Here is a 13,857-nt window from a genome sequence, read left to right on the forward strand (position 1 = left end):
AACAGTTTTCCCACTCACTCCCAGGATAATGGGCCATGTATTGGTTACCATCTGGATGTCCTTCCCTTCATAAAACCTATGCAGGCGTTTGCACCCTGCGGTATATATTTTAATTCTGTCTTCTCTGAGGCAATGTTCACAAGACCAAATTTTTGGTCTGAGGGCTGTCCATGAAAAAATAGCACATGAGCAGCACTCGGACCAATGTGTAATGCCTGCTGCAGTGCAGTAGCACACAACCTCCACCAGGGGGTGTGTGTGAAGGAAAACAGGTACACAGTGAAATCACAGAGCAGCAGACAGAAGCCACTAGGTGGCAAAAGAGTAGTCAGAAAAAGCCGGGTCAGCAACAGAGATGGAACGAAGTACCAGAAGTGACAGCAATACATGTGGTCAGAAACAAGCCAAAAAGTCAGAGCCGATCGGGAGCAGGAAAGTGAGAGACGCAAGACAGTCAAACAGGTCAGAAGACAAGCCGAGTCAAATACCAAGGGGTCACAACACGGAGACTTATGTAAAAAGATAATTAGAAAGATCTCTGTACTGTCCTCTCATATATTTGTACATTGTAATAAGTCTTTTTTTTCCAAACTGAGTAACCCCACGTTTTTTAACCAGCCTTGGTATTGCAGTCCACCCGTTCCCTTAATAACTTTGGTTGCTCATCTCTGGCCTAGCTCTAGTTTAGCTAAATTCTTTTAATGCATCTCGTTATTTTATTTGCCTTAGCAACAGCTACCTGGCACTGGTCACTAAAGTTATTTGACATTTCCCCAAGTCTTTTTCATTGACAGTTTAACTAGTGTTTTACCATTTAGCACATAACTGTGCATTTCATTTCCTCTGCCCAAGTGCTTGACCTTGCACTATCTACGTTAAACATCAACTGCCATTTCTGAGCCCAAGCCTCTAGTTTACATAGATCCATCTGTGATATTAATTTATACTCCTCTGTGTTGATTACCTTGCAGTTTAGTATAATTGCAAACATTGAAAATCTACTTTGTATGTCGTCAATAAATATGTTAAAAAGAAGAGGGTCCAATACAGACTTCTCTGGTACCCCACTGTTAACTGTGACCCAGTCCGTGTGTGTTCCATCAATAGCCACCCTTTATTTGATATCACTAAATAGTTGGCAGTTGTTAACCCAGTTACACATATTTCCTCTCGTCCCATTATTCTCATTTTATGTACCAACCTTTTCGGTGGCTCAATATCAGACACCTTTAAAAAGTCCAGATAGACAACATAACCTGCATTACCCAGGTCCAGTCTGGAACTTACCTCATTAGAGAAGCTGATCAAATTAGTTTGACAGGACCGATCTGTCATAAACTCATTGATACCGTTGTAACAGGCTATAGTACAGTGGGGGGAAAAAAGTATTTAGTCAGCGACCAATTGTGCAAGTTCTCTCACTTAAGATGAGAGAGTACTAAACCACCCATCCACTGATTTCTGGATTTTACATGATTCCTCAGTCAAGGATTTATATGATCATGATGTTTTAATGTCCTTTGAACAAATACAAATAGAAGATCCCAAGGTCCCAATTCTTTCATTACCTTCAGCTCAGATCAACTTTCCAATCGCATTTACGTTATATGAATACGACCCAGACTATCCCATCTCTCCCTTTAATATTAATCCTTAAATCACAGGGTCCCAAGGGTCTCATTTTTTCTTTATACACGTACATGTTGTCTGTGGGAACTGACTCTGCTATAATGACAATTAAGGGGAAGTGGGAAGGCCTCAGCCTTGATGTTCAAGATGAAGATTGGGAGGAGATTCTTGAATCTCCAATTAGGGTATCCCCATCTGTCAATAATAGAATGACTCAATTATATATATCAATCATATCTGACTCCGTTACGGCTTTTTAAAATGGGTCGGCTCCAATCCTCAATGCAGATTTTATACATATGGTATGGGGCTGCACTATTACCCTTTCCTACTGGAGCGAGGTAACGTTGTTGACATCCTTAGTACACACCCCTGTTCCTCTCAGTCCAATAGTCTGTTTGTTTGGGGTGTTGGATGAGGAAACATGGGGACACTGTTAAGATTTTCCTGCGTGAGACACTTTTTCTGGCCAGGAAGGTGTTGGCATTACGTTGGATGAGTGGTTCACATTCCTCTCTCAGAGCCTGGATTTAATTGGTAAATTCAATTATACCATATGAGTGAACACTATATCAGAATAGGGGCTGTTTAGGAAAATTTGACAAGATTTGGGACAGGTGGAACTCTTCTCATCTTACTATACTAGTACATAGTGGTCTAGTACCACCGTGAATGTTATGGTTAAAATACATCGAGTCATAGTCTATGGCACAACATGGCTGTTAATAATATTGTGTAACTGTACTTGGCAGCGGGATAGTTGTAGTTTAATTAGATGCGTAGTATCATTTTGAGGTATATACTACCAAATATATATAAGGTTTAATAGTGTTTTCTGTTCACTTGTTATTTGGTCTATTGTCCATACAGCAATATATGGACTTGTGAAATTAAAATTGTACAAACAGTTTAATGTGCAGATTTGCTGTTCTCTCATAACTGCTTTGACAGCTGCACATGTATTATTTTGGTTGTATAATAATGTGTACATTTTGTTTTGTGGTTTAATAAATGAATTTAAAAAAAAAGATAAGAGAGACCTGTAATTGACATCATAGGTAGGCCACAACTAAGAAAGTCAAAATGAGAAAACAAATCCAGAAAATCACCTTGTCTGATTTGGTGGAAAATAAGTATTTATTTGGTCATTAACAAAAGTTCATCTCAATATTTGGTTATATATCCTTTGTTGGCAATGACAGAGGTCAAATGTTTTCTATCAGTCTTCACAAGGTTGGCACACACTGTTGGTGGTATGTTGGCCCATTCCTCCATTCAGATCTCCTCTAAAGCAGTAATGGTTTGGGCCCATCGCTGGGAAACATGGACTTTCAACTCCCTCCAAAGGTTTTCTATGGGGTTGAGATCTGTAGACTGGATAGGCCACTCCAGGACCTTCATATGCTTGCCCTGGCGGTGTGCTTGGGATCATTATCATGCAAAGCATGATGTTGCCACCTCCATGCTTCACAGTAGGTATGGTGTTCTTTGGATGCATTCTGTCTCCTCCAAATGATGAGTTTAGTTTCTACCAAACAGTTCTACTTTGGTTATCATCAAACCATATGACATTCTCACAGCTGTTGGCGCTCATAGCAAAAGAGCATTTCTGTTACACACAGGCGATCTGATCATTGCCTGTGTGTAGCAGTGACAATCAGAAGATCACAGCTTCTAGTCTCCCATGGAGACTATTAAAGCAAGTGAAAAGTAAAAAAGTTTTTAAAAACATATAAAAGTTCAAATCACCCCCCATTTGCCCCCATTCAATATAAAACAAAATAAAAAATACACATATTTGGTATCGCTACTTTCAGAATTGGTTGATCTATCAAGATATAAAAATAATTAATCAAATCGGTAAACGGCATAGCAAAAAAAAGTCAAGATGCTATAATTACATTTTTTTGGTCACCGCAACATTGCATTAAAATGCAATAACAGGCGATCAAAAGATTGTATCCACACCACAATGGTATCAGTAAAAATGTCAGCATGGCACGCAAAAAATAAGCCCTCACACAACCCGAGATCAAGAAAAATGGAGACGCTACAGGTATCGGAAAATGGCACAATTTTTTTTAACAAACTTTGGATTTTTATTTCACCACTTAGATAAAAGAGAACCTAGACATATTTGGTGTCTATGAACTCGTAATGACCTGGAGAATCATATTGGTAGGTCAGTTTTAACATTTGGTGAACATGGTAAAAAAAAAAAAAACTGTTGTGGAATTGCACTTTTTTTTGCAATTTCACCACACTTGGAATTTTTTTTTCCCGTTTTCCAGTGTACACTACAGGTCCTTCTCAAAAAATTAGCTAATAGTGTTAAATTTCATTATTTACCATAATGTAATGATTACAATTAAACTTTCATATATTATAGATTCATTATCCACCAACTGAAATTTGTCAGGTCTTTTATTGTTTTAATACTGATGATTTTGGCATACAACTCCTGATAACCCAAAAAACCTGTCTCAATAAATTAGCATATTTCACCCGGCCAATCAAATAAAAGTGTTTTTTAATAACAAACAAAAAAACCATCAAATAATAATGTTCAGTTATGCACTCAATACTTGGTCGGGAATCCTTTGGCAGAAATGACTGCTTCAATGCGGCGTGGCATGGAGGCAATCAGCCTGTGACACTGCTGAGATGTTATGGAGGCCCAGGATGCTTCAATAGCGGCCTTAAGCTCATCCAGAGTGTTGGGTCTTGCGTCTCTCAACTTTCTCTTCACAATATCCCACAGATTCTCTATGGGGTTCAGGTCAGGAGAGTTGGCAGGCCAATTGAGCACAGTAATACCATGGTCAGTAAACCATTTACCAGTGGTTTTGGCACTGTGAGCAGGTGCCAGGTCGTGCTGAAAAATGAAATCTTCATCTCCATAAAGCATTTCAGCCGATGGAAGCATGAAGTGCTCCAAAATCTCCTGATAGCTAGCTGCATTGACCCTGCCCTTGATGAAACACAGTGGACCAACACCAGCAGCTGACATGGCACCCCACACCATCACTGACTGTGGGTACTTGACACTGGACTTCAGGCATTTTGGCATTTCCTTCTCCCCAGTCTTCCTCCAGACTCTGGCACCTTGATTTCCGAATGACATGCAAAATTTGCTTTCATCAGAAAAAAGTACTTGGGACCACTTAGCAACAGTCCAGTGCTGCTTCTCTGTAGCCCAGGTCAGGCGCTTCTGCCGCTGTTTATGGTTCAAAAGTGGCTTTACCTGGGGAATGCGGCACCTGTAGCCCATTTCCTGCACACGCCTGTGCACGGTGGCTCTGGATGTTTCCACACCAGACTCAGTCCACAATCTTCCTCAGGGTCCGGTCACCTCTTCTCGTTGTACAGCGTTTTCTGCCACATTGTTTCCTTCCAACAGACTTACCATTGAGGTGCCTTGATACAGCACTCTGGGAACAGCCTATTTGTTGAGAAATTTCTTTCTGGGTCTTACCCTCTTGCTTGAGGTTGTCAATGATGGCCTTCTTGACATCTGTCAGGTCGCTAGTCTTACCCATGATGGGGGTTTTGAGTAATGAACCAGGCAGGGAGTTTTTAAAAGCCTCAGGTATCTTTTGCATGTGTTTAGAGTTAGTTAGTTGATTCAGAAGATTAGGGTAATAGGTCGTTTAGAGAACCTTTTCTTGATATGCTAATTTATTGAGACAGGTTTTTTGGGTTATCAGGAGTTGTAGGCCAAAATCATCAGTATTAAAACAATAAAAGACCTGACAAATTTCAGTTGGTGGATAATGAATCTATAATATATGAAAGTTTAATTGTAATCATTACATTATGGTAAATAATGAAATTTAACACTATATGCTAATTTTTTGAGAAGGACCTGTATATGGTAAAACCAATGGTGTTGTTCAAAAGTACAACTTGTCCCACAAAAAAACAAGCCCTCGTATGGCCATATTGACGGAAAAATAAAAAAGTAATGGCTCTGGGAAGGAGGGGAGCGAAAAACAGAAACGAAAATGGGCTGTGGCGTGAAGGGGTTAATATTTGCATACAAGAAATATTTGCATACAAGAAAAATGATAACACTTGAGCCAAAAGTGAGAGAAATTCAGATCCAGCACTGATTGAAATTGGTCTCTTATTTGTGTACGAGAAAAAAGGCCAATGTGTGAATTCATTCATATTGTGTGAAAAAAAATTATCATTCATCTTGTGTCATGTGTCCGAAAGTATGAAATTATCAGCTCCTCCAAATGGGCTCTAACACCTAACACACACATCTGGAATTTATATATCGTGAATGGAATATGAGGTGTTACACACACACACATGTATGCATAGTTCCGCTCCGTACACCTCGTGCACACGGCTGCATTTTGTACATCTATTACACACGCGGCTCTGCTACATACACCTCATACACACACACAGCTCAGCTCCGTACACACGTGGCTCTGCTCCATACACCCCACACATTCGGCTCTGTTCTGTACACCTCATACACACGCACGGCTACACTCCCTACATGCATGGCTCCGCTACGTACACACGTGGCTCGGCTCCGCTCCGTACAGCTCGTACACGCTCTGCTCCGCTCCATCTACACAAATCCTACTCACGGCTCCGCTCCGTACACCTCATACACACACGGCTCTGCTCCATACACCTCATACACACACGGCTCTGCTCCGTACACCTCGTACACACACGGCTCTGCTCCGTACACCTCATACACACACGGCTCTGCTCCGTACACCTCGTACACACACGGCTGCGCTCCGTACACCTCGTACACACACGGCTCTGCTCCGTACACCTCATACACACACGGCTCTGCTCCGTACACCTCGTACACACACGGCTGCGCTCCATACACCTCATACACACACGGCTCTGCTCCGTACACCTCGTACACACACGGCTCTGCTCCGTACACCTCATACACACACGGCTCTGCTCCGTACACCTCGTACACACACGGCTCTGCTCCGTACACCTCATACACACACGGCTCTGCTCCGTACACCTCGTACACACACGGATCTGCTCCGTACACCTCGTACACACGGCTCTGCTACATCCACCCTGTAAACCCCTCCTGACCCCACACATAAACTTCCCCTCATCCAGCACCATGACAACCAGCACAGCAGAGTCCTGCATACACTGAGGCCCCTGATCATGTGACCCCTGACTCCTCCCCTCCTGTGACCTCATCACAGGTCCTGTGCGCACAGAACAGCCATATATGTGGTGTGCGGCTCTGCAGGTGGAGGTAGGTGCTGGAGATTCCCCATTACTGGGCGGGGGCAGGGGGCAGTAACCCCTCCATCCCCGGAGATAGTGCCCCCAGCTCTGCCATGTGTATATGTACAGTAATAGGACGCTGGCTGTGCTCATGTATACAGGGGAGGGCGCTCTGGTTTGGGGACAGATGACGCTTTCTCTCTGGGGTGGAGATTACAGGGAATGGAAATGTCGGGTTTTTCTCTCCATAGAAATCTGGAGAAATGGAGAAACTGTAATTTCCCTAATTTTGGCTGTAATAGTTTTATAGGGGTGTCAAACTCATTTTCACTGAGGGCCACATCCACATCGTGGTTGCCTTCAAAGGGTCGCTTGTAATTGAAAGGGCTAATGCAGATGTCCGTACAATAAAAGCATAGACTGGTCAGGGAAGATAAAAGAGCTGTCCCTGGGTAGTAGGGATAAGAGAGCTGTCCTTGAGTAGTAGGGATAAGAGAGCTGTCCCTGGGTAGTAGTGATAAGAGAGCTGTCCCTGGGTAGTAGGGATAAGAGAGCTGTCCCTGGGTAGTAGGGATAAGAGAGCTGTCCCTGGATAGTAGGGATAAGAGCTGTCATTGAGTAGTAGGGATAAGAGCGCTGTCCCTGAGTAGTAGGGATAAGAGAGTTGTCCCTGAGTAGTAGGGCTAAGAGCGCTGTCCCTGAGTAGTAGGGCTAAGAGAGCTGTCCTTGGGTAGTAGGGATAAGAGCGCTGTCCTTGAGTAGTAGGGATAAGAGAGCTGTCCCTGGGTAGTTGGGATAAGAGAGCTGTCCCTGGGTAGTAGGGATAAGAGAGCTGTCCTTCAGTAGTAGGGATAAGAGCGCTGTCCCTGAGTAGTAGGGATAAGAGCGCTGTCCCTGAGTAGTAGGGATAAGAGAGCTGTCCCTGAGTAGTAGGGATAAGAGAGTTGTCCCTGAGTAGTAGGGATTAGAGCTCTGTCCCTGAGTAGTAGGGATAAGAGAGCTATCCCTGGGAAGTAGGGATAAGAGAGCTGTCCCTGAGTAGTAGGGATAAGAGAGTTGTCCCTGAGTAGTAGGGATAAGAGAGCTGTCCCTGGGTAGTAGGGATAAGAGAGCTGTCCCTGGGTAGTAGGGATAAGAGCGCTGTCCCTGAGTAGTAGGGATAAGAGCGCTGTCCTTGGGTAGTAGGGATAAGAGCGCTGTCCTTGGGTAGTAGGGATAAGAGCGCTGTCCCTGGGTAGTAGGGATAAGAGAGCTGTCCCTGAGTAGTAGGGATAAGAGAGCTGTCCCTGTGTAGTAGGGATAAGAGAGCTGTCCCTGAGTAGTAGGGATAAGAGAGATGTCCCTGAGTAGTAGGGTTAAGAGCGCTGTCCCTGGGTAGTAGGGATAAGAGCGCTGTCCTTGGGTAGTAGGGATAAGAGCGCTGTCCCTGGGTAGTAGGGATAAGAGAGCTGTCCCTGAGTAGTAGGGATAAGAGAGCTGTCCCTGAGTAGTAGGGATAAGAGAGTTGTACCTTAGTAGTAGGGCTAAGAGCGCTGTCCCTGAGTAGTAGGGATAAGAGCGCTGTCCCTGAGTAGTAGGGATAAGAGAGTTGTCTCTGAGTAGTAGGGATAAGAGCGCTGTCCCTGTTGTGAATTCCGCTCTTGGGCTCCCTCCGGTGGTTGTAAGTGGCACTTTTGTGAGTTCTGCTCTTGGGCTCCCTCCGGTGGTTTTGAGTGGAATGGCTGCTTCTTGGATTTAGCATCAGCAGCTGCTTCCACTGATCGTCTTTCTGGCTCGGCTATTTTAGTCTGGCCTTATCCCTCAATCAATGCCAGTTGTCAATTGTTCCTGCTTGGAGTCACGGCTCTTTTGGATTTCCCTGACACTCTGACCAGTTCAGCAAAGATAAGTCCTTGCTTGTCCTTTTGCAGTCCACTTGTTGTGGACTTTATTGTTCAGCACATTCTATGTTTTTCTCATTTGTCCAGCTTATCAGTATGGATCTATTCAGCTAAACTGGAAGCTCTGGGCAGCAGATTTTGCCCTCCACACCTTTAGTCAGGTGTGGAGATTTTTGCATTCTCTGCGGTGGACTTTTTCTAGTTTTTATTACTGACCGCACAGTGTTCTGTCCTGTACTATCTATCTAGCTAGAAGTGGCCTCCTTTGCTACATCTTGTTTCATTCTACGTATGTCATTTCCCTCTCCACTCACAGTCATTATTTGTGGGGGGCTGTCTATCCTTTGGGGATTTTCTCTGAGGCAAGATAGCTTTCCTGTTTCTACCTTTAGGGGTGGTTAGCTCTCAGGCTGTGACGAGGTGTCTAGGGAGTGACAGGAACATCCCACGGCTACTTCTAGTGTTGTGTTAAGATCAGGAACTGCGGTCAGTATAGTTACCACCTGCTCAGAGCTAGTCGCATGTCGCTCCTAAATCACCAGTCCATAACAGTACAACTGGCCAAAAATGAGTTGAATGCATCTCAAAAGAAGGAAAAGAAAAAGAGTTCTGAGCCATTTTTTTTTTCCTTTAGTCTGTTTTGTCTTTTTCCTTCCTCTTAATCTCTGGGTGGTTCAGGATTTGGGCGCGGGCATGGATGTTCAGGGTTTGTTTTCTCGTGTGGATCAGCTTGCTGCAAGAGTACAGAGGATCCAAGATTATGTTGTTCAGACTCCGGCTTTAGAGCCTAGAATTCCTACTCCAGATTTGTTTTATGGGGATAGATCCAAGTTTTTGAATTTTAAAAATAACTGCAAATTGTTTTTTGCTCTGAAACCCCGTTCCTCTGGTGATCCCATTCAGCAAGTTAAAATAGTTATTTCTCTGCTGCGTGGTGACCCTCAGGACTGGGCATTCTCCCTTCAGTCAGGGGATCCGGCATTGCTTAATGTAGATGCATTTTTTTCAATCGCTCGGATTATTGTATGACGAACCTAACTCTGTGGATCATGCGGAAAAGACCTTGTTGGCCCTATGTCAGGGTCAGAAAGCGGCAGAATTATACTGCCAGAAATTTAGAAAATGGTCTGTGCTCACTAAATGGAATGAGGACGCTCTGGCAGCAATTTTCAGAAAGGGTCTTTCTGAAGCCCTTAAAGATGTTATGGTGGGGTTCCCCACGCCTGTTGGTTTGAGCGAATCTATGTCTCTAGCCATTCCGATTGATCGGCGCCTGCGCGAGCGCAAGGTGGTGCACCATATGGCAGTGTCCTCTGAACAGAGTCCTGAGCCTATGCAATGTGATAGGATTTTGACTAGAGCAGAACAGCAGGAATTCAGACGTCAGAATAGGCTGTGTTTTTACTGTGGTGATTCTGCTCATGCTATTTCTGATTGCCCTAAGCGTATTAAGAGGGTCGCTAGATCTGTTACCATCAGTACTGTACAGGCTAAATTTCTCCTGTCTGTGACCCTGATTTGCTCATTGTCATCCTTTTCTGTCATGGCATTTGTGGATTCAGGCGCTGCCCTGAATTTAATGGACTTAGAATTCGCCAGGCGCTGTGGTTTTTCTTTGCAGCCTTTGCAGAGCCCTATTCCTTTGAGGGGTATTGATGCTACAGCGTTGGCCAAGAATAAACCTCAGTATTGGACTCAGCTGACTATGTGCATGGCTCCAGCACATCAGGAAGATTGCCGTTTTCTGGTGTTGCATAATTTACATGATGTTGTTGTACTGGGTTTTCCATGGTTACAAGTACACAATCCAGTGCTGGATTGGAAATCTATGTCTGTGACTAGTTGGGGTTGTCAAGGGGTACATAGTGACGTTCCTTTGATGTCAATTTCCTCTTCCCCCTCTTCTGATGTTCCTGAATTTTTGTCAGATTTCCAGGATGTATTTGATGAGCCCAAGTCCAGTTCCCTTCCTCCACATAGGGACTGTGATTGTGCTATTGATTTGATTCCTGGCTGTAAGTTCCCTAAGGGCCGACTTTTCAATCTGTCTGTGCCAGAGCATGCCGCCATGCGGAGTTATGTTAAGGAGTCTTTGGAGAAGGGGCATATTCGGCCGTCTTCGTCACCATTGGGAGCGGGATTCTTTTTTGTTGCCAAGAAGGATGGCTCCTTGAGACCCTGTATTGATTATCGCCTTCTTAATAAGATCACGGTCAAATTCCAATACCCTTTACCTTTGCTTTCTGATTTGTTTGCTCGGATTAAGGGGGCTAGTTGGTTTACCAAGATTGACCTTCGAGGGGCATATAATCTTGTTCGTATTAAACAGGGTGACGAATGGAAAACTGCATTTAATACGCCCGAAGGCCATTTTGAATACCTTGTGATGCCTTTCGGGCTTTCTAATACTCCTTCTGTATTTCAGTCCTTCATGCATAATATTTTCCGCAATTATCTTGATAAATTCTTGATTGTGTATTTGGATGATATTTTGATTTTTTCCGATGATTGGGAGTCTCATGTGATGCAGGTCAGGATGGTATTCCAGATCCTTCGTGATAATGCCTTATTTGTGAAGGGGTCTAAGTGCCTATTTGGAGTTCAGAAGGTCTCTTTTTTGGGGTTTATTTTTTCTCCTTCGTCTATAGAAATGGATCCTGTTAAGGTCCAGGCCATTCATGACTGGATTCAACCCACATCTGTGAAGAGCCTTCAGAAATTTTTGGGCTTTGCTAATTTTTATCGTCGTTTCATTGCCAACTTTTCCAGTGTGGTTAAGCCCTTGACCGATTTGACGAAGAAAGGCGCTGATGTGACGAATTGGTCCTCTGCGGCTGTTGAGGCCTTTCAGGAGCTTAAACGCCGATTTACTTCTGCCCCTGTGTTGCATCAGCCGGATGTTTCTCTTCCTTTTCAGGTTGAGGTTGACGCTTCTGAGATTGGGGCAGGGGCCGTTTTGTCACAGAGGAATTCTGATGGTTCCTTGATGAAACCGTGTTCCTTCTTTTCCCGAAAGTTTTCGCCTGCGGAACGCAATTATGATGTCAGCAATCGGGAGTTGTTGGCTATGAAGTGGGCATTTGAGGAGTGGCGACATTGGCTTGAGGGAGCCAAGCACCGCGTTGTGGTCTTGACCGATCATAAGAATCTGATTTACCTCGAGTCGGCCAAGCGGCTGAACCCTAGACAGGCTCGTTGGTCCCTGTTTTTCTCCCGTTTCGATTTTGTGGTCTCATATCTTCCGGGATCTAGGAATGTTAAAGCGGATGCCCTCTCTAGGAGTTTTTTGCCTGATTCTCCTGGAGTCCTTGAGCCGGTTGGCATTCTTAGGGAAGGGGTGATTCTTTCTGCCATCTCCCCTGATTTACGGCGGGTGCTTCAGGAATTTCAGGCTGATAAACCTGACCGCTGTCCTATGGGGAAGCTGTTTGTTCCTGATAGATGGACAAGTAAGGTAATTTCTGAGGTCCATTGTTCGGTGTTGGCCGGTCATCCTGGGATTTTTGGTACCAGAGATTTGGTTGCTAGGTCCTTTTGGTGGCCTTCCTTGTCGCGGGATGTGCGTTCTTTTGTGCAGTCCTGTGGGACTTGTGCCCGGGCTAAGCCTTGCTGTTCCCGCGTTAGTGGGTTGCTTTCGCCTTTGCCTGTCCCTGAGAGGCCCTGGACGCTTATTTCCATGGATTTTATTTCGGATCTTCCTGTGTCCCAGAGGATGTCTGTTATCTGGGTGGTTTGTGACCGGTTCTCTAAAATGGTCCATTTGGTACCTTTGCCTAAATTGCCTTCCTCCTCTGATTTGGTTCCATTGTTTTTTCAGCATGTGGTTCGTTTGCATGGCATTCCGGAGAATATTGTGTCTGACAGAGGTTCCCAGTTTGTTTCTAGGTTTTGGCGGGCCTTTTGTGCTAGGATGGGCATTAATTTGTCTTTCTCTTCGGCGTTCCATCCTCAGACAAATGGCCAAACTGAGCGAACTAATCAAACCTTGGAAACCTATTTGAGATGCTTTGTGTCTGCTGATCAGGATGATTGGGTGGCTTTCTTGCCGTTGGACGAGTTTGCCCTTAATAATCGGGCCAGTTCGGCTACTTTGGTTTCGCCTTTTTTTTGTAATTTTGGTTTCCATCCTCATTTTTCTTCAGGGCAGGTTGAGCCTTCTGATTGTCCTGGTGTGGATTCTGTGATGGACAGGTTACAGCAGATTTGGACTCATGTGGTAGACAATTTGACGTTGTCTCAGGAAAAGGCTCAACGTTTTGCTAACGTGTGGTTATCTTCTCGTCATGTTCCTATGAAGGTTTCTTCCCCTAAGTTCAAGCCTCGGTTTATTGGTCCTTATAAGATTTCTGAAATTATCAATCCAGTGTCTTTTCGTTTGGCCCTTCCAGCCTCTTTTGCCATCCACAATGTTTTCCATAGATCTTTGTTGCAGAGATATGTGGTACCCGTTGTTCCCTCTGTTGATCCTCCTGCCCCGGTGTTGGTTGAGGGGGAGTTGGAATATGTGGTTGAGAAAATTTTGGATTCTCATTTTTCGAGACGGAGGCTTCAGTATCTTGTCAAGTGGAAGGGTTATGGCCAGGAGGATAATTCTTGGGTTGTTGAATCCGATGTCCATGCCGCCGATTTGGTTCGTGCTTTTCACTTGGCTCATCCTGATCGGCCGGGGGGCTCTGGTGAGGGTTCGGTGACCCCTCCTCAAGGGGGGGTACTGTTGTGAATTCCGCTCTTGGGCTCCCTCCGGTGGTTGTAAGTGGCACTTTTGTGAGTTCTGCTCTTGGGCTCCCTCCGGTGGTTTTGAGTGGAATGGCTGCTTCTTGGATTTAGCATCAGCAGCTGCTTCCACTGATCGTCTTTCTGGCTCGGCTATTTTAGTCTGGCCTTATCCCTCAATCAATGCCAGTTGTCAATTGTTCCTGCTTGGAGTCACGGCTCTTTTGGATTTCCCTGACACTCTGACCAGTTCAGAAAAAATAAGTCCTTGCTTGTCCTTTTGCAGTCCACTTGTTGTGGACTTTATTGTTCAGCACATTCTATGTTTTTCTCATTTGTCCAGCTTATCAGTATAGATCTATTCAGCTAAGCTGGAAGCTCTGGGCAGCAGATTTTGCCC

At 44.5% G+C, this 13,857-nt stretch overlaps 1 protein-coding gene across 1 annotated transcript in view; it reads left to right on the plus strand.

The window, feature by feature from the left end:
* The first annotated feature begins 6,783 nt into the window (after positions 1-6,783).
* Positions 6,784-13,857, plus strand: part of LOC143766154 (uncharacterized) — a 39,912-nt gene continuing 32,838 nt past the window's right edge. The window contains exon 1 of the mRNA XM_077253619.1: positions 6,784-6,892. The gene's annotated coding sequence lies outside the window, so the exon portion shown is untranslated. The remainder of the gene's footprint in view (positions 6,893-13,857) is intronic.

Source organism: Ranitomeya variabilis, chromosome 4 (assembly GCF_051348905.1).
Source record: "Ranitomeya variabilis isolate aRanVar5 chromosome 4, aRanVar5.hap1, whole genome shotgun sequence".
In the NCBI taxonomy this organism is placed as follows: Eukaryota; Metazoa; Chordata; class Amphibia; order Anura; family Dendrobatidae; genus Ranitomeya; species Ranitomeya variabilis.